This window comes from Acromyrmex echinatior, chromosome 3, assembly GCF_024713525.1.
Source record: "Acromyrmex echinatior isolate Ae372 chromosome 3, ASM2471352v2, whole genome shotgun sequence".
Taxonomy (NCBI): Eukaryota; Metazoa; Arthropoda; class Insecta; order Hymenoptera; family Formicidae; genus Acromyrmex; species Acromyrmex echinatior.
In genome coordinates, this window is record NC_141854.1 from 1731950 (window position 1) to 1759819 (window position 27870).

General features: G+C 37.1%; 1 protein-coding gene and 1 long non-coding RNA gene across 2 annotated transcripts in view; one reads left to right on the top strand and one right to left on the bottom strand.

Annotated features, from left to right (window-relative positions):
- MESR6 (misexpression suppressor of ras 6) overlaps positions 1-27870 on the bottom strand; it is a 697505-nt gene that overhangs the window by 167997 nt on the left and 501638 nt on the right. The gene's annotated exons all lie outside the window — the stretch shown is intronic.
- LOC147910109 (uncharacterized) lies at positions 61-27841 on the top strand. The gene is made up of 2 exons (XR_015544333.1): positions 61-7036; positions 15616-27841. It is a non-coding gene; the product is annotated as an uncharacterized LOC147910109 (long non-coding RNA).

Genomic DNA, 27870 nt, shown 5'->3' on the forward strand with positions numbered 1-27870 from the left:
ATATATATATATATATATATATATATATATATATAGAAACAAGTTATTCTTTTATCAGTATACATCTTTTCCTTGTTTTTCAAAAGTGACGCAATTAAGAAAAACGTGATCTTCGAATTGTTTTACCATAAATGAGTTAAATAAACATTATTCTATCATTAAAAGTAAACTAAACTTCATAAAAAATCGTTCAAATCATCACAATCGAAAAAAAAATTTTTTTAATGTCGAAACGAAAATGATAAAAATGACATTTGATCATATGAAAATATTCTCTTTGCAAATATTATTTGATTAGATAATAATTTTCTGTCAAATTTAAAAAGAATTCCTCCTCTTTCTGGAAAACTTAATTCTTTTAGTTGTATTACTTTAAAAGTAAACTTAAAAGAGACTTATACAAATTCTTCGTCACATATTGGATTATCGACTGAAAATTATTACAAATTAAGATTCGCAGAACAAAATTATTGATCTCTCCCTCTCCTTCTCTCTTTCCCTTCCCTCTCTCTGTCTCTCTCCTTCTCTATACATAAACCGAATCACCAACGAAAAAGAGGCTATCCCTTTCATCCCAGTTCCTTCATCGCGCAATGACGTAGCTATTAGAGGAATTGATATGCTTAGCCGTTTAAGCGAAATCAATTACGGTTGTCGACAGGCCTACTGGCACAACAATCCATCGGTTGTTATGTATGCGCAGCAATGCGACGTCATCTCGGTAGGGTGCCATCGCCCGATGGGCTTCCAGGTATTGCGAAACGCCGTCGGCGACCAATCAGATCCGAGGATCATACATTTAAGCTCATGTCATTAGACTGAATTAGTCTCTTGGACATTCGCTTACTACGGAGATGCAATCCGTTATCCGTAATCCGAAGTGTTTAGAAAAACCACTGAGTCACTTGCCGATATTGACATTTTCCCTATCATTCGTTGCACTTAAGTGCACGAACAAAGTGATATAAATATTTTCACCGAATATTTTATAGACTGCTTTAAATATATCGATATATCTTTAGACGTCGTAATTATCAATAATAAAATTAAATAGGCATTTTCTATTTTACGTCATTATCTATTTTATTTTATCGTTGATGATTACACTCACTAATACTTTATATATTGATTTTACACATATACAGGATATCCACAAATCAGTTACGGTCATACATATATGGTCTGTTAATATAGTCGAATAAGTGAAAACAAATATAAACTTATGTCTAAAAATGCTTTATTAAAAAGGTATCAACGTTTAATGGTTTAAAAGCACAATACATTTATTACTATTTCTAATAGTGCAGCAAAAATAGTCAAAAGAGTTCATTTTTTCGATAGTCATTAGTTCAACAAAGTCCGCCTCTTTCAGAAGAAAGAATTTTTGAACATTTATTGCAACAACTATGAAATTATCACTAAATAAATAAATATAAATATTCAAAAATTTTTTACTTTAGAAATAATGCAGGCTTCCATTCGTCGAACTAATGACTATCAAAGTTTTTTTAAATATTCTTACTGTACTAAAAATAATCTATTACAATTCTCTTAATTTTTAAGTAACGCGATATCTAATGAAGGAAATAGAAAAATTGCCCAGTTGAATTATTTAAATATTATTCTTTAAATCTAATGTTTACTTTCAAATCGGAATAATATCGATTATTATTAATAATTTCAATGCACGCGCGCAACGGCATAATCTAGGAGGTAACTTCGATATTTACGCCGCGTGGGAATGTGTAAAATTTTTATATAAATTTTATGCGTTGATACATTCGCACGCATATATCTAATGCGTACGCAAAGGGCAACGTCCGGAAGCAGCGAGAGTGTAATAAAAATGCAGATGTGAAGCTAGTATTGTAGGGATCGATCGAAGCAGCTCGACCATACCGTGGCAATTGATCGGTTTCCTGTGCACTTAGCTGCACAAGTTTGCACAAATTGTATCGACACGCACCGATTACGGACAACCCCCGTTTGCACCTAATTTCGATTTAATCAGCTGGAAATACCTACACTGTAAAGGAATCTGTTTTATCGACTCTACATAGGGGTGGGAAAGGGTGAAATATCGATATACAGATTACCGGCCCGCTTTGGCAAGATCGTTTTACAATCATTATATAATAATATCGCATACTTAAGGTCACGTAACTTTGTATTTCTAACAATTATACAATTTGAGAATTAATAATTGTTGTGATAAGATTCAAAGAACAAGCGTGATATATACATATTTAACGCGTTATTTTCCAATTCCTATAGTAACTTTCTTTTTCAGGCTATCCAATTTTGACGATCAATTTTTCATAATTTGCACACTATATGTATATTTTTTGGTTATTTTTACCTACTTTATATTTCATTTATATTTCAACGTATGAAAAATTTATGGATTGCTTTTAAAAGTTTGTTCTTGAATGGCAATATTTTATTTAACGCATTATAATATAAATCATCTTTTTTTTTTACAAAAAAAACTCAAAATAAAAACTATTCATCGTAATTATTTATTTAATAGTAAAAAGTAATCTTCACTTAAAAAAAAAAAGAATAGGATAGACAACAAAAAAGAAAGATTTAAAAAATTCTAAATGAACAAATAAAATATTGAAAATTTTATAGAGGGATAGTATTTTATCTCTGAGCGCTTACTACCAGATGTCGCCAGTTACGCAGACGTCATAAAAAGTAATAAAAGACGTGTGTCGGTATCATGTCTGTTGTAGGTAACTTCCTTAACAACAAATATATATATAATAAAATTATTATTGTTGCAAATATTTATGAAGAAATAAATGTGTTTTCATAAATTTTTGATATAAAATCAAGCAGTAATTGATACCTCTTAACAATTATCCGGTTATTTACGTTCCTACAATTCGTATAATTTGAAATTTATCATTTGTAATAATCATTCTTCTCTATTTTTTCTTCACTATACTTTCCATCAATATGTTTTTAACATATCATGCTAACTATTCTTCACGTTTTGTATTTCATATATATTTTTAAAATATTATTTCTTTTCTATAATTTATATATTTTTTTCTAGAATATAAAAGACTTTATAATAATTTGTAACTGGTATTGCATTGATAAATGCATTATTTGCAGAATATTTCAAATCTGGAAATATAAATGCTAAAGTAGAAAATTGATTGGAAAAACGCTTCTTCTACGTTTTATACTCTCTCATATACAATCATATATGTTGATATCCGCTAAACCTGTTTCCTGCAAGGCAGGTTTAATGCATGCTGCTCCGTTAGACGACGTGTACGTATGCTGGCGCCAGCTACCGACAGGCGTCACAAATGTTTGCCGCCTCTCTCTCTCTTTCTCTCTCTTTCTCTCATCGGTGACAAACTATATTCAGCGGAAAATCTCGCGTGGCGGAAAAGCGTTGGTGCGGTGGAGATCGAAAAAAGAAGTGGTAGGGATGATAGCGATCAGCGGGGTAGATGAGGGTGGGGAGGGGGAGGGGAGGGTGGCGAAAGAGGGGCGCCGTTAAAAGAGGGTGGAGTTTCACCGCGCAATGTGTTTGCATCGCCGAAGAAGTAGGAAAAACGGCCGAGTCGCTCGCGCGTGCCCGTTTCTTTTTTGCCCTATCGCTATCTCGTTTGCTCAACCAGGCTACTAGGCGTGGTTTAAAAAAGATTTAGCGACTCGCGTGTGAGGGGGAGGTGGAGCTACCGTGGCGCGGAATTCCAGAATTCACGAACTGCGACGCCGCGCTGAAAGCGTCGGGGCGCCGTTTACTCTAATATAGTAGAGGGAGGAGGGGGAGAAGATAGAGAGGAGAATTCGGCGGGTTTAGTGGGACGTGGTGGTGGTGGCAGACCCGTCCGCGTCGCACGCAGGGAAAGCGACGAAGGGGAAGCTATACCGCTTCAGGCGGACCGATCGAGCTTGACAACAGCCAGTTCAATGCGCGCCAACATTCTCTAAAGATATTTCCTTGTAACTTATGTGCCGTTTTTTCACATAAGCATTCGTTTTATCGAGAGAATTCACTCATAAATAAAAATCTTGCTAGAGACAGTACGTCAAATAATCTGGAGAAGTGTTCGATTTTCTACTAGTATCTCTTGAGCCTGCTAACAAGCTAGAGATCGGTTTCTCATAAAAAAAAATACAAGAGATTGACGGTACGCATTTGATTTAGAAGATGAATGTAGGATATTTTCTCTTTCTCAAAAGGAAAGGAAAGAAAGCGGAAATGTGTGTGACGGTGGAAGTGTTGGAAGTGTCCGCCGGATGGAAATTCAAGTGCTCATGTTGATTTAGTTATGATTTTGTGTGCAGGAAAGACTGTCAGAAAAAGTTTGAATGCTTGGCAAGAATGTGCACAATTCTTTGGTTCGTATGTCAATATTCTCTGCACGTCTGATAGGTGCTGGAATAAAATATGTTTGCAACTAAATTTATACGTTTGATAGTAATGCTACTTTTGAAGATAAAATAATTGTCGCAACATTCAAACAAAGATTAGTAATATCAATTGCAAAATTTTCCTATGTAAAAATATCTTTTGGTTAATGTCTGTACAGTCTAATATAATGAGCAGTATCAAGTTGTGTAGAGTTTTAAAGGGAATAGTCTTCCGCGAAGAGATCATAAGTAGAAGTTCAAGACTAAATGCTAAAGTAAACAAAGTAACATCATAAAATAATTCTTTTCACACATTTCTCCTTTCTGTTGAAGAGACTATGACGTGTTGCAAAGTGTATTATTAACAAATAATTTAGAAGCTAACTATTAACAAAATGGTCACATTATAAATAAATTGTACGATGAACATTTAGCGTTGAAGACAGCGATTCGCGATAAAACAGTTCCAAGTGTTCTAACATTGTTAAAATGACAAGCGTCTCCGGATTTCACTATAAAATCAATCTACGTCTTTCTCTCTGGCAACACGAAGTAAACGAATAAAAACCCTTGTCACAAATATAGAGATAAAATTTGGTAGAGATTAATAAAGAACAAAATATAATATGAGATCGTGTAGGTATATTATAAATCGTACTTCGAAGGTAAAGTCTACAGACGGTTTCAACGGTTTTATTGTGTAAAAGTAGCGAGCAGACTATTACTCGGTTATCTTCGCACTAACGGATCTGACTATTCAGAAAGTTGGCTATATTTGCAACGCAGCGTGGATAGCGCGTGACGCATGCTGGCAATGTTAGAGCGTTCTGCTCCCCACTCTTTTGAATTCGATCTATTCTCCCTACCACGCGTACATTCAATCCCCTACCGACGGGTAGGCTTTTGCAACCTACTGGACGTGACAAAGATGGAAAGATTCGCATGTACCTCAGTTCGAGCAAAACGGAACACGTGCCACCGCGGTGGGGGCGGAGGAGGAGCGAGAATCGTATTGAGGTAGGGGATATCTATTCACGACGAGAGGGGCAACCGACTACTCTCACCCTCGCGATTACCACACCCCTTCCACCAACCAGTGGTGCGCGTTTTCTCCCACATAGCGGCGCTAACCGACGGGATCTTTGTTACTCGCCACGCTCGAGCAGCGTTTCGGTCGTGAGTGTGGACGCTGGTGCCGCCCAGCGGCGATCGCGCGAAATTCCAAGGTCGTCAGAGTGGTGGCAGAATAGGTGGTGGGACAGAGTGTGACGCCGAAAGAGGAAACGGTCGAAGGTAGGGTGGACGTGAGAGGAAGCTTGGTGGGGGCCAAATCCAGAGAACGTATCCGACAAGGACGGCAACATGCTACTCTCAGGACTCGCAGAGCGTCAGAGTGGGTCGAGAAGAACGGGTGTCTCTCTCTCTCTCCCTCTTTCTCTTGCTGCCTATCGCTCTGTCCTTGTTCCTTTCCATTATTTTTCTCACTTCCACGCTCCTCGTGGAGAGGCAGAGGAACAGTTCGATGGCGGGGCGAGAGCCGGCTTACTACGCGGCGAAACGCTAGCACGGTGCTCAGTCTTCAGCGATCAAACCGCCAGGCAGTGTGGACCTTCCTGAACAGTCTCTTCTACTCTTTTCCTTCTCTTCTTTTTACTGACTAGTGACGACAATCGGCAGTAAGACTAAAAACTAGCAACAACTATTCCTATATTGGTTGATTCCACGGTTCGAAGCGACTTTGACTTGGAAGATCTTCAGTTGAGCTATGACCGATGTCAAGAGGAACTAAATAATAAAACGTCAACGTTTGTTTTCGGTGCATAGTGTGAAGATAATCGAAATCTGGAATCGGTCTTGGAATAACTTGTAGATTGATCTTCGAATTTGGAGTAAGAAATTATTCGTAATGGAGTATCAGTGAAGAAAGAAGATTAGAAGCTCTGATGACGGAACCGGAGTTTCGCAGACGTCTAGAAAAACGTCTTCGGAGAATGGTGTTTGTTATCAGTTGAAACTTCAAAGTATGAAGCCTCACGAGAAGATTTCCCAATGAAAAGATCAAAAAGGAATTAAGAAAATTATTCAACACTGAAAATAGAGTTCATGATAGTTAGGCGCAATATTACACGTGAAGAAAAGTCGTATCTACAAAGATAGGTGCGTTATATGACGCCAAAGTGCAATCACAATCGTGGAACCGTGTTAAACCACGTGGTATGATAAATCGCGTGAATTTTTTCTACTTCTATTTGCAAGCATAAGTTCGCTGGAGATGGTGTGTAGAATGAAAATCAAGTATCAAGTATCAATCTTCAAGTATCAGGTACTCACACTGCCCGTGAAGATCGTAACGACACTAAAGGTGCGACGTAACAGTGACTATACTACGAGACCGTCGTATCGTGTTAACGTTATCCAATGACAATATAATTGAGTTAAAGAAAAAAAAAACTATAAAGAGGCGCTGCAAGTGCGGGAAGTGTAAAACGTAAAAAGTGGTAAAGTGGAGTAAAACTGCACTATGCCGTTCGCAAGCGTAAGTTTCGAACGTAATATCCACTACCCATGTAATTGACGAACTTGTTACACGGACGTGTGATCTGCCGACGGCACTTACGATTCGAGACGTTCAGTGATCAAATAGACAAGTGAGGTAAGAAAAATATCTGAGTTATAAATTCCGAATAAAACTTTTACACTCATTGTCTTATTGCTAAATATTTCCTAAAAACTGATGAAAATTATATTATCTTTATGATTGCAAAGCGAATAAAAAGTTATCGGATGGTGACAGAATTTAAGAGTCAATTATTTTTCGATTAATATTTCTTCTCGTATCTATATATTTTTCGCAGTTAAATTGATAAAATTATATATTAAGATGTTTTAATATATTCTGATAATATCTAAGACTTATGAAAGAAATGGTTTAGAGACTTTATTAAAATATTGTACCGTAATTTTTTAAATGCAATGATACATTCTCAGTATTTTTTATAGGATCAAAGTCCTATAATGTTTAAGTAAAGATGAATGAATAATTTTTTTCTTCTGAAAATATGAAATAAAAGATGGCTTTTAATCTTCGCATGCATCTATGCATGCATATTGCAACGGTAAATGTTGATGACACAGTAAAGTTGATGATATACCGTGGGAGAAGAATGTATCATTTATGACATTTTTCTCTCACTACCCGATACAAAAAAAAAACGGTTTTTAAATTCACCTGTTGCTACGTTTTTCTCTGCAGCAGAAAAAAATGCAATCGTGTTTATAGGCGTTCGTGTATTCGTGTTTCGAGAGTGTTCGTATATCTCGTGAAACGTATCGGGACTTCCAAGAGGACTTGATATCTCGCCGAGAGTGAGTTGCGCAAACAATTTTCGAGTGATCATCGTTACTAGAACAGATCCACCTGTTAGGCAAACAAGTTGACCGCAAATGCCCTTCGCTTTAGTGCGCCTTGAGAGTCCACCTGTGAAGGTTTTCCTAGATCGGATGGTGACCTGTTAGGTTGGGAAATTCACCAAATCCTTGGAAAGGAAAGACACGTGCCACATCGCAGGTAGCAAACAAGCAAGCAAGCATCCCGGGGGGGTTGGTTGCATTGTATCTTGAAGTAGCGTCAATTCACAAATTGTGCCACTCTTTTGAAGATCCCAATTCTATGTTTGAGAGAAAGTCAAGTGCTTCATTGAACTTGTCGGAATAAGGCAGAAAAGGAGACCTGTACGCGCTTTTCGAAAGGTTCACACATCGCTTTGACAGGATATTTCTATCTTCAAAGATTGCACGCCTTGATGCGCTTCTTAAAAGTGTTCAATCGAGCATGAATTGTTCAATCCTCGTGAAATATTAATAGAATTATTAAATAAAAATAAATTAAATACACGAAATTAAAATAACATTATTAAATAGCGGGAGTTTTGTACTTCTTTGGCTTTAGAATCAATATATATCACTTCTTCTTTTGATCTTGAGATTTTTAAGTCTGTTAATATTATAAACTGAAATAATATGATATATAATTCTCTCTGTTTATTTTTTAAAAAAATATTAATCTTTTTTCCGGATATATTACATAAATAAATAAATAACGCTCGCTTGATAAAAAAACTTGGCTAATGTGATTTTAAACTATCTTTTGTGTGGGTGATTAGTCTTTTATGAATATCAGATTTAATTATATGATAAGCTATTTATCATATATCACGTTGATTGGTCACACGAAATATATTTTTCAACGTCAAATTACGTACGTTTTCTATATACACAATACCAGCGTGTAGGTTTTTCAAGGATAACCGAGTAAGAAACACCGAAATAGAAAACGAGAGATGAACGATCACGAGATCTCGATTGAATGACGTATCAAGAAGAATACTAATCGCACGCGATCGGGTCGTTAGAGATGGATATCGCGATAATATTTCATTGTAGTTAGGATATTCCCTTATTGCGAAAGACTGTAAATGCAAACGGACAACCATAAGTGTCTTTTAATATTTGCGAAGCAACACTTACATCTTTGAAAATTACCGCTAACTTTTTTCAAAATCACTTCAAATAATTATAGGTCTAATTAATATGACATAATATCCAAACATAAATATTAACACTTGAATGAATACTTTTACCAAGAGTGAGAATACTGAAAATACGTGATTGAAGAGAAATTTTTGATCGAGAGTGATCGACGAGTCGCGGAAAATGTCAACTTGATGATAGAAAGGACTATCACGTCAAACATGTAGGAGCGAGCGATCCTCTGTCAGCCGTCGGATACTCGTCGCGCTTAGTCACTTTGATTTCTCGAAAGCGTAATTAGTGCTGCGCAATTGAAATTACATGGTAACTTACGCGAACCATGTTTCTTTCCTGCTAAGGAAGGACTTTAATCAAGAATTTAGATTTGACTGTCGTCTTGACAAGTCGAAAGTTACAAAGATGGCAAGTCGCACAAAAGGGAGATATTCCTGTAACAGAGATACAAAGATTTTGAATAAGTTTGAAGAAGCGAAATGCATGCGTCATACTACGATTTTTGAGACGATTTTTCGGACGATTTTGAGTAATCGGATATCTTATCAGAAACAAAAACTTGATATAAAAGACGAGTCGTATAGTGTCTCTTCAGTGGCTCAGAAACGAAGCTGTCCGTATAAGCTGTGGTTTGATACATACCCTCGGGGCCCACCCTTTTTGGGTCTTATAGGGGCCATTATCCGATCGTGGAATTTGAGATCTGGCCCTTTCATCCGCGCGTCAAATTATCCTTGAGCACAATGTGCCCGTTGATTGATATCTTCAGTCGTTGCTCCTGCAACGTGGCTCGCTTGCTTCATTCGTGTTCTCTTTCTTATGCTCTCTCTTTCTCTCTCTCTCTCTCTTTCTCCTCCGCTCTATACTGTCTCCCTTTCTCCCTCCCTCGCTATCCGTTGACGTCCTTTTTCTTCTCTCTTAGGACCTCGCAGCGCAACGCAGCGGTCCTGTACAAAGCCAGACCCGAATGCTTCTACTCGCGCGGACTCACACACAGCCCTTCCACTTGATTTATTCTAAACCCCTGTTCACTCTCCCCCTCTGGCCCCGACCTCAAACTCGTTTCTGCCGTCGAGAAAAAATGATCTTACGAAACTGGAGAGCGCTCCGTAGTATTGTGGTCCTTACCTTGTGTAAAACTCTACCTCGATGAAGATCGCTTTTGTGCCGCGCATAGACAGAATTAGAATCGCTCTCTTCTCACCGAATTTACTCTACGCTACGCGTTCGGTGTCAAAATGATATTTCACTTCTATTATATTTCATAGACCGATAGCATGATTCGATTTGACATTGGCTGTCACCGAAGTCACTGACTTATTCATTGTTAATATTTTCAAGCAAACGTTTGAATTTTATACATATATATATATATGAGGTAAAATATGTGATAAACAATAAAGATAAATATAGTAAGCTAATGAGAGTCAGCAACGATAAACGGCGCATTATTTAGTGAACAATCAGATATTGGATTGATGTCTTCTTTATTTTGAACGTTTCGACTCTCTTTGGAATCCTCTCTTTGGAGTCCTCCTCAGCAAGAATGATACAAGATAATTAGCTCACATGTCCATAATGTTTAAATCACTTGTAAATTAACAAAGATGCAGTGTTGTTAATCATCACGGAACATGAAGCATTGCACAGAGAAGCTTTGTTGAACATATTAAAACTTAAAAAGTAGAAATGTTAAAATCAAATATAAATATATGAGGTGTACATATAGAGCTAGTAATCCATTAATTGTAGTTATTAGAATAACGAATGCAAATACATTAAACCTTCTTAAAATTGTGTTATGCTGGCATGTTTTGCGGGGTGACGCGAGTGGAGGTGGGAATATTTGAAGGTAATCGTATATGTGCGCGCATGCGAAGCGTCCGTTCGGCACTACGCAGCACGATTTTCCTAATCTAAACTTCGTGAGTTAGGAATCAGCGATGGAAGAAACGAGATATCCGTATCGGCTGCAGCTGTCGGTGAAATGTCACGTCGTTTCTATCGTGCCACGAAAGCGACGCTTTAATCGCTAGTAATTACGCATGGCCGAATTAGGTAATTACCTTCTATCGCGCGCGCGCAAGCGGTTGGGAGATCCGTTTATATCGTTACTTAGCCCGTTTTAGCTCGAGTTAGTGTAATTAGCGCAAGACAGGGTGTACGCGAGCATATTATGCACCGTGTTCGCCTCGGAAACCGTGTCTTGCCGTTACCCCCGTTCCACTTTCCCGCACCCGCTTACATCATGTCGGTCGTCCGTTTTCAAACTTTCCCGTCATTAGCCACCTTTTTCCCTCTATCTCTCTCCTACACGCTGCTACGAAAAGTATGTATACGATTTCTCGCAAGGAAATCGCTTAGCGCTACGCGGCTGTGCGTTGCAGAAAACTGCAAACTAAGCGGAAACAACGTGGGCGATAATACGAACGTCGTGGAACTAACGTCGAATGCGCGATCTCCCGATGCGAAGCGCGAATCTTATTACGTAAAATTGCATTTTTTTTATTTCACCTACGGTTGAAATTTATGTTTCGAAATTTGAGAATAGGCGCACAATTGAACTTGCTGACATCAGCAGTAATCGCCAATCATCGAACGTGTGAGTGTCAACTATAATATATGAGGCTTTTCTCTTCACTTCAGTTTTTATGAAATAAATCGCGAAGAAGAACACTTTTGTATTTTTTTTCTTTTCTTTTGGAAAATTAATGGACAAAAATAAGTAGAATTTTGCAAGGTGGTTTGGTTTTTCACGTAGCAATCTTTTACCAGCGAAGAATCCTTCGCGAGTGTTCCTATATTTTGTCGCCCGTATATGTGCTCGATGATTTATGTGTTCATTTTTACGAATGCGCATCGATGTATTCCTACTGCATTTCGAACAGTCGAACGGACGCCGAACGACCGGAAGAGAGTTTTCCGCGTCGCCGCTGCTAAAGGTGGGTTCAGAGAGGATTTTTCTCGCTTTTCCACTGGCTGCTAGCGTAACGAGGTTACGCCTTAAGTATTTGCTCGTCGATTTCACGACGATGGGGTCCTGCCACCACCCTGATGCCTTGGCCCCTTTCCCCTTCACCGTCGGTTCGTCACGCGACTTCTTTTACCGTAGCGTCTATATTTCAAGAGCTCGAAAATTCATCTCCTTCAAAAATGTTTTACGTGACTTTTCTGTCTTTCGTCAAGCTCAACCTCTACCTTCCATTAAACTTAACAAGTTTCGAAGCGAACTATAGCAATTTCTTGAACGCATTGCGTTTATTTTATACATATAATTATGTAGTCTTACATATTCTAATTTAATTTTCAAACAATCCGAGCGTGCGTAGGATAACAATAAATTTATTTGTATTAATCGCCAGAGAATCAATTCTTTTTTTAAACAATTTTAAATAGTTATATGGAAAAAAATATTTCTGTGCACGATGCAATTAAATTTAGCAAAAAATGTAAGCTTTGATGCAACGTGCTTAAATATCCTATTTAATATCGAAATAAAAATTAAGTTACTCGTTAATAAAGACAAAGAAATATTGCTCAGTTTAAAAATGAATTATCTATCTGCACTCTTCTACTGTATTTGATTTAGAATGTTGGAACAAACTCGTTGACGCGCACGATAATTTCCTACCTCCTTTACTATCTCGGCTCCCCTGGTATCTATTACAGTTCAACTTCTTCTGTTTCCAAGATAGCGACGTCAATTAGCTAGGAGAGCAGTGTTATTCGCTTGAACACTTGTTGGTATTTTACATAATCATCGTTACGTTGCATCATCGTTATGTTACATAAAACGCGAGTCAATGTTAGTTATTAAACTTGTAGTGATGTTGCTCAACGACTAATATTTCAACATAATCATCTTTATTCCACTAAAAATATCCACCGCACGAGCATTTTAGGTATGGTCCAAGATAAATCGCATAAATAAAGGGATATATATAAAATATGCATAAGTTATAAAATTTGTTTGTTTCGTTCGTCTTACAAATATCTAAGGATCGTGGTGCGTTTTCTTTTGCTACATATTTTGACGTTATTTTCGGCAGACTTCTCTGAACCAGAATTTATAATATTATATGGCTTCGATCGATGAGCCATAGGAGAAAGGATCGGTGTCGAAGGTATTGATCCTTCACAGGTGTGTGTTAGAGGTGTTATCTATTCTACCTTCTTTTCACCCTTCGATTTTCTAGGTATACCTAGTCGATAGTTCGATACCTTCAGAGGGACGAACGATCCCGCTTCAGGTCATGCGTGGCATATAAATATTGTGCACAAATAAGGATGGGTCGCGTTTATTTATAGGAATTTTATGAAAATCTCATCTATACCGAGGGGTGAATACGAGGATGCAAAAGAGTTTGGATAACCACCTGGGTTCGCACGGGAAACTTTCTTTGATGTAATCTAGACACACGCGAAATATTCAAATAAAGTATTAGTTTGTTACAGGACTAAATATTTATAAATTATATTTCTCTTGCTGTTTAATTTTCACAAATTCTCACTATAGATACAAGAAAGAAAGAATGTTTTACTTATACTTCCCTCATACAAAAAGATGAATAAAGATTCGAAAAAATTACACAAATAAACGTAGTAATATCAAAATTTGATTAGTAAATTTTATATGCTTTTTTTATTGATAAACATTTTATTAATAACAATAATAAGTTCAAGTTGCAAATGTAAAATATTCTAATGAATTTTCTAAACTGATGCCACCGAGAATTTCGTGAGAAACTATGCGATGGTCGTTTTATGTTAATAGATGAAGGAAGAGTCCCCTCAGGAGTTTTTCTCATGGGGTCCTAGAAGAATATTAATAGGTTCCGTATTCCCGTCATCTTGCTGCGCCGAATTTTCATGTTAAAGAGTTACGGTCTAGCCTGAACCATCTGCGTGTCGTTTGATTTCTATTCTAACAGCTAATCTTCTCGCGTAGGTTTATATGATATTAATTACTAATGCTAGAATAATAAATGACACAGCCATCCTAGTATAGACTGTAAGGCAAACAAAGATAAAATTGAAATAAATACAACGCAACATTAGAACTGTTTCGTTCGTAGTAAAGAGTTTGAATAATTTAATAAATATCAGATCCTTCTCTCCCTTTTGAAATTTTTATAACAAATAAGAACACACATACAATTCATAAAGTATGTAAAAAATTATATTTTAGGAAAAAAAGAAGCTTATCTATAATAATAATAATAATATTATCTAATTTCGTTTATCATATAAGCTGAAATAGAAGTAATGTAATAATCATATATCCGAATTTATCAAAAGAAAGATAGAAAAAATATTTTCGAGATGACTATTATGCATAAAAATGAACAAAAAGTGGTAGAATTGGAAATTGGAATTATTTCAGTAGGAATAAAAACATATATTCTCAAGTTAGAGTGTGAACATCGGAAACTAAAAAAACTTGCTGCTACCAAATTTGGTACGGTCATTGGACTCCGAAGGAGATATTATATGGAATAATCTGTGGCCAGTGTTCCCTATGCCTTTTCTCTCTTTTGCCTCCTCCTGTTGATGCGATTTATAATGAACACTCACCGCGGTATTCTCGATTGCTTAACTTCGAACATGTTGCCAGTTTAAAAATAAAAAAAAAGATACAACAATAATATCAGAAGGAGGAGCAAGCTGGAATACGTAATGCGTTAAGGACGAAGGTAGGGCGCACCATGGACCAAGCATGAAATTGAGTTTCGTTCTGAAATCGACTTTCGACAAAAAGCATTATCGGATAATATCTCGTGGGATAAAGATAAATTATGTTCAGACTTTTCAGTCAACGTCGTGATTGTTTTGGCGGCAGGCATGACTCGTCTTTAAACAATCTTGGACAATTTCTGTATAAAGTATAATTTAATTTATAATTAATTTCATTCGGATCGATTATCGAAGATCAAGTATTAACGACGTTATTGGCGTTGAGTAGTGTATACTTTTGAAGTATGCGGTATGTTAGAATTATAACGAGGGTATACTCGGTTTTCTTCCTTACTGAATTATTCATTCATATGTAGGTACATAAATGTGCTTGTACTCGCACATCGCAAAATCTCTCGCGGCCCAAGAAATAAGTAGCATCAACAACGCATTCATTATACTAATTACTATTATAAAGCACTGTCATGCGTCGAGTCCATGCATGTTATTTCCTTTGCTTCAAAAAAAAAGGGTTCGTACCTGGGCTGAATGCAGGGTGTAGGAATTGAAAGGGGTCCGTGGAAAATCGCGTGTAAAAGTTGAACTAATTTCTTCGTTTGAAAAATACTTCGATTCCAGGAACGAACAACTTGAAATATAATCGAACGAGTATTTCATAAATAAGTAGCAATTACTTTTAATCACACGTAACTCGCTCTGAATAACGAACTGATTTTTATACTTTTTTAAAAAAAATTTGATTAAAATAATCTAATAAAACATATTAATTATCTGTTATTGAAACATTGTATTTCCTTGAAGAAAGAAATTGCAGCAAACTAGTTATAGTTTATCTTTTATTTTCATGCGCAAGAACCACGAATACACGAACTTGTCGAACTTTTGATGTGACCCAGGTGTATTCTATTATTAAGTTGCAAAAGTTTGAAATCTATTTCAATCGAAATGACACGACCATCAAGATATTAATCTAGTATTCTCTTTTTATTTTAGATTTAATGCCCGGTAAGAAGATTGCAGCTGCTCAGTGGCACCGATCGGTAAGACGCTCGGAGAACCGTTAAGCCGTAAGCTATAACGCAATAACCAGTTTTAATAAAATGCAATAAAAAAACCTGCAATAAATGTGCCGTTTTGCATGGCGCAATATTTAATTTTTTTTTTTTTTACGAAAACAGTTGATATCTATTTCGTGGAACATTTGATTATTCTCTCGAAAGCAAAAGCTTCCATTTCGACATAGGACTTTTCTTTAGCTTACAATTAGTAATTCTGCCTTTAGAAGAATTTAAGATCTAAACTTTACTTAGTCCATAAAATAGTATCATGTAATCCTACGTACGTACTCGCAATAAATATCGATATTGAGCGAAGTGATGCGATTTTGCTGTAGCTACGCTACGACGATACGTTGCGTAGTATCGTCGGGACTAGATCGGGGTCGAGTTGAGTCGAATGAAGAATCCGGCAAGACGGTACGTCCCTGCCTTCGGTGGGCAGATAGGGTATAATCATACCCGAGTTTCGTATCTCGAGGGGGGCCACGGGAAGATGGTCCAACATCTGCCGCTGCAGGGAATCTCTGCCCACATGCTGGCCGGTCCGCGCACGCACACGCGTGTACATACACACGGCAAAAAGTGACGTAGGTACACGGTGGGACGTCATGTAAATTCATTCGAAACACATGGCAGGGCTCATGGCGGCGGCGCGGCGTTCCTCTTGCGCGCAAAGGGTTTCGAAGAGAAATCTCTGAAGAGCAGGGCGCGCGGAAAAACAAACGATAACTTCGACTCTAACTTTGCGTGCCTCTTTGGTACCGTTATTCCGTCGCCACGGATAATTTTGGATTTCTCTTCTTTCCTTAGAGATCACCTTAGCAATGTGATATTTTCAGTCAGTCGCATGTCATCGCAATTTTGTCTCGTGCAAAACGAAATGTTCAATGACAACAATGAAAATTTCTTCAAAATTAACTTGAACAGAGAATCTGTAATTGATAGTACTGTAATAATCTAGCTGAATATGTTTATTAATATAATTATCAATATAATTATAACGAAGAATTCTTGTATTTCATTATAAATTCAGATGATTAAAACTATATAATTTGGATGTTGAATAATTTTGCATAATATAAAACATTAGCTTTGTTAAAAGATAGTTTATATATGGCATACTTTATCACAAATTCGTTAATATAATATATATTGTGTGGTTACTTCATTATTTCATAATAAATACGTTTCTCTTATATATATATATATATGATATGCGTATAGGCATAAATTTATTACACTCCCTGAACGTATTAATTAGTTGCAATTTAATTTTAATCGATAGATATTCATCTTTGTTACTATCTATACAAGTCTACGTTATAGTATTACATTCTCTGTTGCATAAAATAAATCTGTGCTTTTAATAATTTACTTTCGCCAATACAATAGCGCGTGTAACTTTTTTACACAATGTATTTTGTATAAAATACTATAACAATATTTGATATCGGGAAAAAAAAAGAGAAATCAATTGAAAAAGAATCGTGGAACTCATGCGCGGCATTACAGAAGTGTCCTTAATTAAAGTTATCAAGCTAGTTGAACAATTATCATTAACTACGTACATTGCCTCAACACTTATTTACAACAACTGTTACGTTTACTGCCTCTGAGAATAGTTCATTCGATTTCACTTATGTCCGTGTAACGCCCCTATCATAAGAAAGAAAGTATTTACAACATTTATTGTGAAGAATGTTCTCTTTCTCGATGTAGTATATTATTGAGACAAATAATATTTTGGTGATTTAAATGAAATTAAGGTTCATCTAAAGTGATAGTATAAAAAAATGTTTAACTAGAGAGAGAAAAGCAAATGTAAAGAACAAAGAAAAAAGGAGAGGACGCTGTTAATCGAAGTGGCTCCCAAGAGAGAGGGGGGGGGGGAGAGAGAGAGAGAGAGGACAGTACAGTTGGCATCTTTTTTTTCCACGAGAAAGAAACGTCTTCGTTACGTTCGGCAAACCGGAAGATAAAGAGTAGCAAGGGTCTTTTCGACGAGAGCCGAGAAACGCTTGCAGACGCGCCGCGTAAAGAGTGCTGTGGCACAATAAAGATATGATTTACGTTTGACTTTATCGTTGGCAAGCCAGGGCCAATGACTCGGTGAACCAACTTCGTGTCTCGATGTCGCGATTTATAGGCACTATGTACGGCGCCTTCTGAATGTCAAGGTAGCGTTGAAATGGAATACATGCTAACGCGAAGCAATAACAGCTAATTAATGCTGCACATAATTAAACAGCTGCAAATTGTGCTGGTTTTCTTTATTATTCGAATGATTTTATAGACACTATGTAAGGTATCTTTAGTCATATAAAAATCATATTTTGCAAAATATTCTGAAAATAACTACGATAAAGTATCATTTAACAAATAACAATATAGAATTACATAATTGATATAAAAATGTAAAAAATGATATTGATGTTATTTATGAAGATAACTTTAAAGAATTTTGGGGTATCTTTATGTTATTTTAATTCTGTCATATATTATCGAATTGTGTTACGAACTATTGATTTTTTACTTATTCATTATGAATATGTATGATGTGACAAATTATATAGGTACTTGGTAAGTTTTTAACGAGAAATAAAATTATTTTATATGGTTAATCGGTTTTTATGAAAAAATATGGCTAATAGAAATAAATATTTTAATATATATATATGTATATATAGACACATATATAATATATTACACACACACACACACACACACACACACACACACATAAAAATTTTTAAGGTATACTTTTATTTAAAAAAGAAAGAAATTCTTACATCTATTCATGAACATTATAGAACGGGGCCGTATTTCTCTGCGAAATTTAACGAACCTTCTCGCAATGGGACACCAACAAATTCTCAAGCGTCATGTCGTATTATAGAATGCACGCAATGGTGATGAACGCTACGAACTGGAGAAGAGATATTAAGAGAAAAAAAAACCAAGAAGAGCGACGACATCGCGAGGAGTTTTACGCTAACCCATGCAAATGCAGTGCAACGCGCATATATTAACACGCGCATAGTTAAGTAATATTTACGGCTATAAACAGACACTATAATTTATAGTTCTTACATTCCGATACACAACGTGGATAATATTTTTGTAACTATAAAAAACAGCAGATGATTTCAAGCAGATAAGCATAGTAGAATTAAAATTGAAATTATTAATAAATATTTCATGACGATTTATAAATTCCACGTAAATAAGATATTTGAGAAATTCCCTAAATGATGAGATATATCATAGATTGAAACATTAAATTTTAAAAGAATAAAATTAGCGTTGATAATATGAATAATTTCACAATTTTTAGATATTTTAAATTTCATGAAGAATGAAAATAGTCGATATTAAATCTTCCTTCTTTCACTTCTTTAATTCACGATATCGCCCTCGCGTATGCTTGTTTGCCGATTTTTTCGACGAAATAAGAAAGGATTTATCGCACGCATATAGACGGTTTTAATTATTTAACCTGACATCGAGTGCACTCCCGCCGAAAAAGTTTGTGCCACGGTAGAAAATGCATTTCGTGCACGTAACGAACTTAAATGGTCAGAGCATGCACACCGGTTGCCCCGCGACCATTATCAGATCAATAATTGCAAAGGAGAGCCAAACTTCTCTAACTTTGGACTGTTTCTAACAAATTCATACTGCCACTTGGTCTCTAACTTCTCTTTGTTGAATATCGAGATGAAAGAATCAGTAAACTTTGATGATGACAAAATTCCCATTAATTATAAAACAATTTCAACTTCTAAAGACTGAATTATACATAAAAATCAATAAAAATGAATAAAAACGTAAGACGTTTCGACTAAAGAAGTTCGTTTAGATGAGAAACAGCATTACAGACAAATTACTGCGCAACTATATTCTATGCACAATAACTATATATATATAGGTACGTAGGCAGATTAGGCCAATGCAATCTTGACTGACAAACAACTGTTGCGGTGCATAATTATTATTCACCACACGTTATGGCATGTTCCAAACCACAAGGTGGCGGTGCCTAGAATCGATATTCTCAGGTTAACCGTACACATATACGGGATAGAGGGATGCTCATGGCGTTGATCGTCACATCCCCCAATTAAGGTCTCGAGGTCGTTAACGAGCAAAATAATTAGGCTGTACACGATGGCGAGGATGACGAGGACAACGCGGTTCGTTAGGCTGTCCTCCCTCTTCGGGGTTGTACTATCGTGCTACATCTGGCAAGATGATGGACAAAGTATATAAAAAGCAGCAGACGTATCCTTTGAGTGATGGCGAAACATGTTGTGAATTAATTATATATTTAGTAAACGACGTACTACTTATCTATAAATTCCTGCCTGTATAAAATTATTGCACTTAGAAGAGACCGTGGTAAAAACGAACGATTTTCAAATCGTGCAAGTAATTGCTGGATCTCTTTTTTTTTGTTGTTAATGCGAACGCATTATACATGAGCGTTATTTCGCAAAAACACAGAAAGTTTCACTTCGATCCTTCGTTGGAGATATCTGTGTACGTTCTATCGTGCGTGCTGCGTTATAACCAATCGCAATCACGCTTCGTGACTATCTCGTATGATCGCCGATAATAATTGGATTTCATCGGAAGTTTTATCTATCCGTAGAGCTTTGGGAGTTAAAGCACGGCGTTAACGAAACTTTAACGTCGAGTTAACGACGCGACACGCTGAGCCGGTAACCCATAAATGCGCGGATGCCAGGGGGGTTAAAAGCAAGAGGGAGGGAGAGAGAGAGAGAGAGAGAGAGAGAGTTACGAGAGGGACGAAATGTGAGAGGGAAGGGAGAAATCTGTGAGCGCCACCCTTTCGTATGCAAATCCCGGGACACCTGGAGCCAAAGGCCGCATGCAAATCGACGCTCGGGCCATCTGATCGGGCAGAACCTTCGCCTCTGAACCGGTCCGCGTTTTTTTGCTAGCCCCGAAAATCGCACGTCTCTGCCATATTTTTTTTTTTTCACGGTAGTAGAACACGGCTGGGGGAATTCGACTTGCGAAATTCAGTGTGAACGCGATACCGTTTTAACCTCATCACGAAATTGCTTCGCTCGCAAATTCAATTTATGCAAACAGATGTATATTACATTAATGTGTTGAATTTTAACATTTAATTAAAAATTATTTCTTTTTCTCCTTCCTCTCTCCTTTCCTTCATTATTACAATTAATATAAAAATGTTCTTCATTTGTTTCAATCATTCCTTATAGGCCCCCCTCCCCAAGACAAATTATCATTTGTCTATAATCACGAGTCGCTCATCGATCAAGTGAGGATCGAATCGGAGCACGTTAAGCACATAATAACTGATGTATATCTAAAATGACTTGTTATTACGTCAGATGGTTGATTTAAAAATTGGTACGCTCCATTAACTGCAAAAAAAAATTGTTAATGCATGATTGTACGACGAGCGCGACATGGCGATCGCATAAATAGCGACCGCTCCGAGCCATTGATTAATATCGAGCGAATTGAAGCGCTACCATGAATATCTGCACCCGTTAAAATGATACCGCACGAACGCACCGGCGCGGTGCGTGCGACCGTTTTTTCATTGATTTATTTCGCACAAAAAGCGAGAAGCGCGTTTATCGGATGTGATTATCTGCGCCAGTAGCAGCACGCCATGGGATACGCCGCGCCCCATCGTAATCATTAATTATCGCGCAGATAAATCGATTGCGCGCGCTCCTGCGCGCGACACAAGTAACGGCGGCTCGATACGCGCAGGTAAAAATGAACGGCAGTGTGAGCGAAGGTGTAAACCGGCGGGCAACCGATAACGTGGGGAAAAAAAAAAAAAATAATCGCGCGACGATAACGTCGATGAAAATATTATTGTTTGTGCACGCCACATTCCTCGCAGGCGCGCCACGTGTGTGCGTTTCGTGTGCGTACTTCAAAAACTAGCTGCATATACGAGTATAGTTCTCTCGTCGTGCCTCTGTAGTTTTTTTTTATCAAACATTAACGATATTTAATCAGATAAATTTTCGGGTATGTATCACACACACACACACACACGGTATTGTATTATATATAACGATTATGTTCTGTCTTGCGTGTATACACTGAAAAGAATATCCAGTTGAAAATGAACGAATCAAAATGTTTCGATTATATCAGTCAGACCGATTATAGCAAGTAGAAATCTTGATTTTATCAGAAGTATTGACAGAAATAATAGTAGATTTAAACCAGAAAATTTCGATTCGTCCATTTTCAATCGGAATTCCAATTAATCGAATCAGAATTTTTCTCAATATACGTATATATACGTGCGGGCGAAGAATAAATTATTCCATCACTGAGAAAGATTTCTGGCTGAAAATGGACGAATCAGAAGATTCTGATTATATCAAGCAGAATTCTGGTTATCTCGAAAAAAAGAATTATGATGGGTTCAACCAGAAAATTCTATTGTTGTAACTATGACAGACTCTTTCTCCAGTGATTTGTAAATAAATGTATATTGTATAAGGGATAGCACAACTTTCTCAGCAATCCACAAAATATCAATTACTAGCAAGTTGTTCGTCTAAAGATCGCATACATGTCTTTATTTGTAATTTATCCTCAATAAAGCCAGGAACGAGGAGACGTTATATCTATGGTAACGGTTCTTGTTATCGTGAAGAGGTGAAGTTTCAGTTATAAGTGCGACTTATGCCACGTATTATATCGTGCTGAACCCGTATCTTTGATAGTCGACGGTGCTTTTAACGCCGTTCCGAGTAATCCGATCTAAGGCTAGACACCAGCTGCGCCATAGCTTTAAGCGTGTGCAAAATAATTGCGGCCTTATCACCGTGCGCTTATCCCCAACAACCCGTCTTGAGATAGTTGGCGAAGACGCGATGCAAGACGATCCGCGAAGCAAGACGGACGCGTGAAACGCCGTATGTATCGGACCAGTCAGATCGTTATCGAGCCGTCGCGTTGTCAGACTCACCTCCTTCGTTTTTGCTTCTCTGTCTTCCATTTGCCTTCCGCGATACGCCTAATCGCACGATCTAAGTCGCGGCGTTGCAGCTTATCCGTGGCTTTTACCGCAAAGACGTCGCGGTGACTTCAGCAATGCCGTCGCGGAGCTAACGTGAAACGCAGCGGAAACGTGAAACTTCGACTTCCTCGTTTGCGCGACGAAATGAATTTTGCTTATCACGCGAATAATCGGTTTCTCCGATAGGTTAAAAATGAACGTTAAACGCCGTTATTTCAGAAGACACGAGGTAAACGTGTTTGAACGTGAAAACATTTATTGTTAGACGTGACATCACACGACAAAATGTAGTTATCGATAACGCAAAACGTTTGTATCGCGTAACGTTTTAGATAATGTATCGCATTATGTTTCTCTCATATAAAAAACATGTTACAAACCATGTTTGAATTATTATGATTTACGGACAGAATGTGAAAAGAGTAAAGATATTTACTTGATAGAATCGTTATCTCTTTTTGGATCGAAAATATAATTTTTATCAAGTTTATTGAAGAATAGGCATGGTATTTCTATTAAGATTGTCAACAACAGAATTTACAAATTTATGAATGTTATTTAACTCAATAAAAATATGTAGTTTTAATTAAATGCATGCGCTGTTATTGTTCGAAGTTGATCTTGTCTGGAAAAGTACTTTTTAATTATATATTTCAGTTATCGGTTTATAAATTACAATACTTACTCAATTATTTGTGTTCGTATACATCTATTGAAACAATTTACAGATTTGATAAAATAAAAATCAATTAGAATTGGCACGTGACTTTATCAAACAAATTCTATCTTTCGTGATTTTTCTTGAAAGTGACTCGATCTCAAAATTATGATAAATATTGAAACGATAGGACGAAGGAGATTAGTTAATTTGATATCGGCTTTTTTCAAAGGAAATAATAAAGCAAATTTTTTCAATGACGTCAAATGAGAACTAAAACTTTAACTTTGTGTAAATATATTGAATCGAAAAGTTCATGGCTATCTTATTTCTACCATGTCTACATGTTTTTTTTAATTTGGCAATTATACTACTCGATAGAACAAAATTTCAGAATCTATTTTAAGAATCTACTTTTTTATAAATTGTGGTATCATGATTTTTATCGAAGTTATGAGCAATCAAAGTCAAAATGCTGTTTTTACTTAAACTAACTGTGATAAATTCAGTACAAAAGAGAAACTTTTTTAAAAAACAATTTTGTAGAGAAAATTTTTAAGCTTTTACGTTAGAAACTTAAGATTTTAACAAATTTGTTTAAACTTGTAAAATACAAAGTGAGAAGAAAATTTCCCATTTTATTCAATTCGTAATTTTCTGTATGTAAACATCAAACTCACAAAAACTAAAAAGTAATCTTTCGAAAGTAGAAATTTTACACATTAAAATAAACTCTTTTTTTTAAATTTCGAATATCTTTTACGAAATTACAGTTACTTGAATTTTGAAATTCATGGCGCCATGAACTTTTGTTCCGATCTTTTGATCCAACATATTAGTCACTATTTAGTGTATTTATCTTACATTTTTCAAAGATTTTTTTCACAATCATGATAAAAGCGAGAAAAAATTTACATAAAATCTCGTTGATACTCGTGTAATAATAATAATAAAAAAAAAAAGATTTTTCCATCATAGAGTCTAACGAAGAGATAATCCAACAGTTCTTTCCCCTTCGGCTCGGACATTCCCGCTTCCCATTCTTCACGTCTGCTCTTCTAATCATTCAATCTGCTCGGTATCCTCTCCGATGTCATTGCGTCTATCGAGAGAGCTGTCGTACGTGTCGGGTGTACGTATGCACGCTTGGCAACGATGAAGGACTGCCGCTGCCGCGCCGCGCAGGTCAGCCATCTTGGCTGACGTCATCTCGCGCGCCGAGCACGCAACCGCGAAATGCCGACTTCCTTGTTGCGATAGCACCTTACTTTTTATTACTCCTTTCCCCGATTCTCTCTCTCGTCTATCCGACGGCCCCTCTCTCCCGTTCGTCAAGCCGATTTCTCCTTTTCCCTCTTTTTCCTCTTTCCACATCACACCGTGTACGCATCGTCGACGGCGTCGTGTGCAGACGTTCGCGTTTCAGTTGCGAAACGAAGCGAGACACCCCACCCGCGATACACATGTAAAATGGCGGAATTTAATAGAAAGGCGCTATTCGCCGGTCGCAGTCGGCGTGGAAGCCGAGGCGGTCCACCGATTCTTATCGCTCTTATTTCTATTCCATTCCTGTGGGGACTGCGGGGGAGGGGATTACGCCTATCGCCTTCCTGATTACTTATAATCCATAGGTGAATTTCGAAGAAAAACGCACATTTGAGAATTTATAGTCTGCATTGAGCAACGATCTCGACGTCTCTCGCGACAGCGTAAGATGAATGTTGTCCGATCGACTGTAAATTATCATAGATCTCGTTCCTGACAAGTATTTATAGTTGACTTAAACGCCTGTGCCGGCTGTTAATTTTTTCGAGGCTTCGCGGTAGACCGTATCTAACAGAACATCCGGAATTTTCTGGTTTAACTCTTTTTGAAATATTATGCGTTTAATTCGCGACACCTGGACACTTCGTGTGGTAGTGGATTTAGTTAGATAAACTCTATTTATCGTTTCTGAAAATATATAATAAAGTAATTGCATAAAAACAATTGATTATTAGTTAAAATTAATTTTAAAGCAAAATCATATTATTTATTAATTTTAATTTTTATGAAAATAAAAATATCATAATAAAAATACAATACATTAAGGTTTTTTTTATTCACATCTCTCTCTCTCTCTCTCTCTCTCTCTCTTTCTGATATAATATAATTTGTAACTTTACATTTTATACAGCGTTTGAATTCCTAAAATATCAGGCTTATTATTTCAACCCTAACCATTTATCGATTAACTGATGGGGTAAGTTATCGATTACCTAGTGAAATGCCAAATTAATGTGAGAATATAAAACTCATGGTGACAGCTATTACGCAAAACATATACGGTCGGTCCGCTGCGCGTGTATTATTTCAACTATAATGTACGTTTCCCTGAAAGCCTGTAATAATCGGCCATAGTCAATGGATTACCGTTAAAGACATTAATCGGCTACCAACTAGAAAAGTACAATACTACTGGCACGTGCGGCCAGGGACGCCCTCGTGCAGAGTTCAAATTGACGTCGCGACGGCGCGCATCGCGACATACGAATGTCTAAATTTTTCAAGGCAACGAATATTCCCACTAATGACAATCGTTTGGCACATCAAGTCGATATCACGCGACGTGGCGGAGTAATTTAGATTCGTGCCGGGTCATTACTACATTTCACGTTATAGGGACAAGTTCAGAACCTCTTGAACGACCCACTGTTGTAGTAGGTGTTTATAACCGATGTTAAATCGGACTCTCTTTACGGATCCAATAAAGTACGATACGCGTTGCTCGCTTGTCATTCGAAAGAACCTGTTCGAGATCGAAGTAAAAAATATACCTGATACAGGGACACGAAACTTCATCGCTCATATATGATTTATAAAAATATAATAATTTATTAATATCTGACACTTTTTGCGCCAGATTAGCTTCGCTTGCCACTTGAAAACTTGCTTCGCTAGGAAACATGAGATCAAAAACAAGATCAATATCCAGTCGAGTTACTCGATCGAGTAATCGATTAATTTTTTCTGATATCGTTTCATATGTGATTAGCTATTCGATGCATGAGAAGATCGTGAGATTATGGCGGATCCATAAGTAATATGTGCACTCATTAAATTATTGTGATATAAATTATTATGGATATCTTGTAAGAGATTTTTGACAGTTTTTGCTTCAAAATATATACCTACGATTTTATCTCGTTTTAGATAATTAATTTCTGAGTTCCGTCAGCTATAAAGTCGCAATTAAGTTTCCCGCATTTTTTCTCGTTTAATGATTATTCTCACAAAGAGATTGAGCCAGTCGAAAAACTTGGTTTAAATCTTTTTCATGAATATAAGATAAACTACAATTTCCCAACCATATTCGCAGACTTAATTTTTTACGAAACGTCTTCCTTTCATGAGGACGAATTAGGATCACTCATAAAGACCAGAGTATGATTCGTCTCGAGCGAAATTAACGATTCGTATGCGTCCGAGTTATGATTATCGTCGTGTCGCGCCCTATGCTAGGAGAATTACCCGTTGGTGACGGTTACTCGTCCGTTTTACTGCCTACCGTGGCATAGCTCTGTAATATGCTAATAGGTAGATGGTAGCTCTACCCCGCGTAACGACGGATCGTGTTTACGAGGTGAGCCGACCCCGGAGTTTCCCTTCGTGTCCCCCACATCGTGGCCGATGAGAGAAGAACCTTACGAGGATCGTCGAGAGAGTCATTCCCGCCGTGGTATTCGTTACGCTCCCGTAATTGCTGGGCGCGTCGGTTAAAGGCTGTCGTGCAAACCGATACGATGTGAAGTTCCACGCAAGGACATATACGGGAACGGGGATAGTTTATTGGGGAACTATCGGCAGAAATCGTAAAATAATCGGTTTGCGACTAGACTTTCCTCTAACCATGAATTCCCGAGTCGATTTATGCACGAGTACCTTAACTTGTACGAACGAATGGTACAACATACCAATCGTCGTTTCATTCATTCAACTCCGATTAATAGCAGAAGGGTTTAAGTACTATACAGACCGAGTTCTTTTTTACCCGCTCGTTATTCCGTATTATGTTTGTCGCATAACATGTAATCAGCCACCCGTTCGTACGAGGGTTGAGCATCTATATGCAAAATACAATATAATCTGAATTATAATTTGAAAATAAATGATTGCGTAAACAGGTACGTGTTGCGGACAACGAAGGGAGATCACGGTCACGCGAATCGCTCTCCCGTCAAGCAATATTGGAAACGAAGCAAAATTAATTAAACCGGCAGCGTTAGATATCTGCAAGCGCAGATATCGGTGCGGCGATAATTAAAACTACCGACAGGACGAAAAATTTTTAATCAGCGGCACAACCGCGACGCGAACGGATTGTCCTTCGAACGGCTCGCGATAATATAGCACCGACAAATTTTGATTCGGCGTTTCACGGGGACGAAAAATGATAGAGGGAAAAAAAAGAAGAAACCGCGAGAGGAAAAAAAAATCAAAAACCT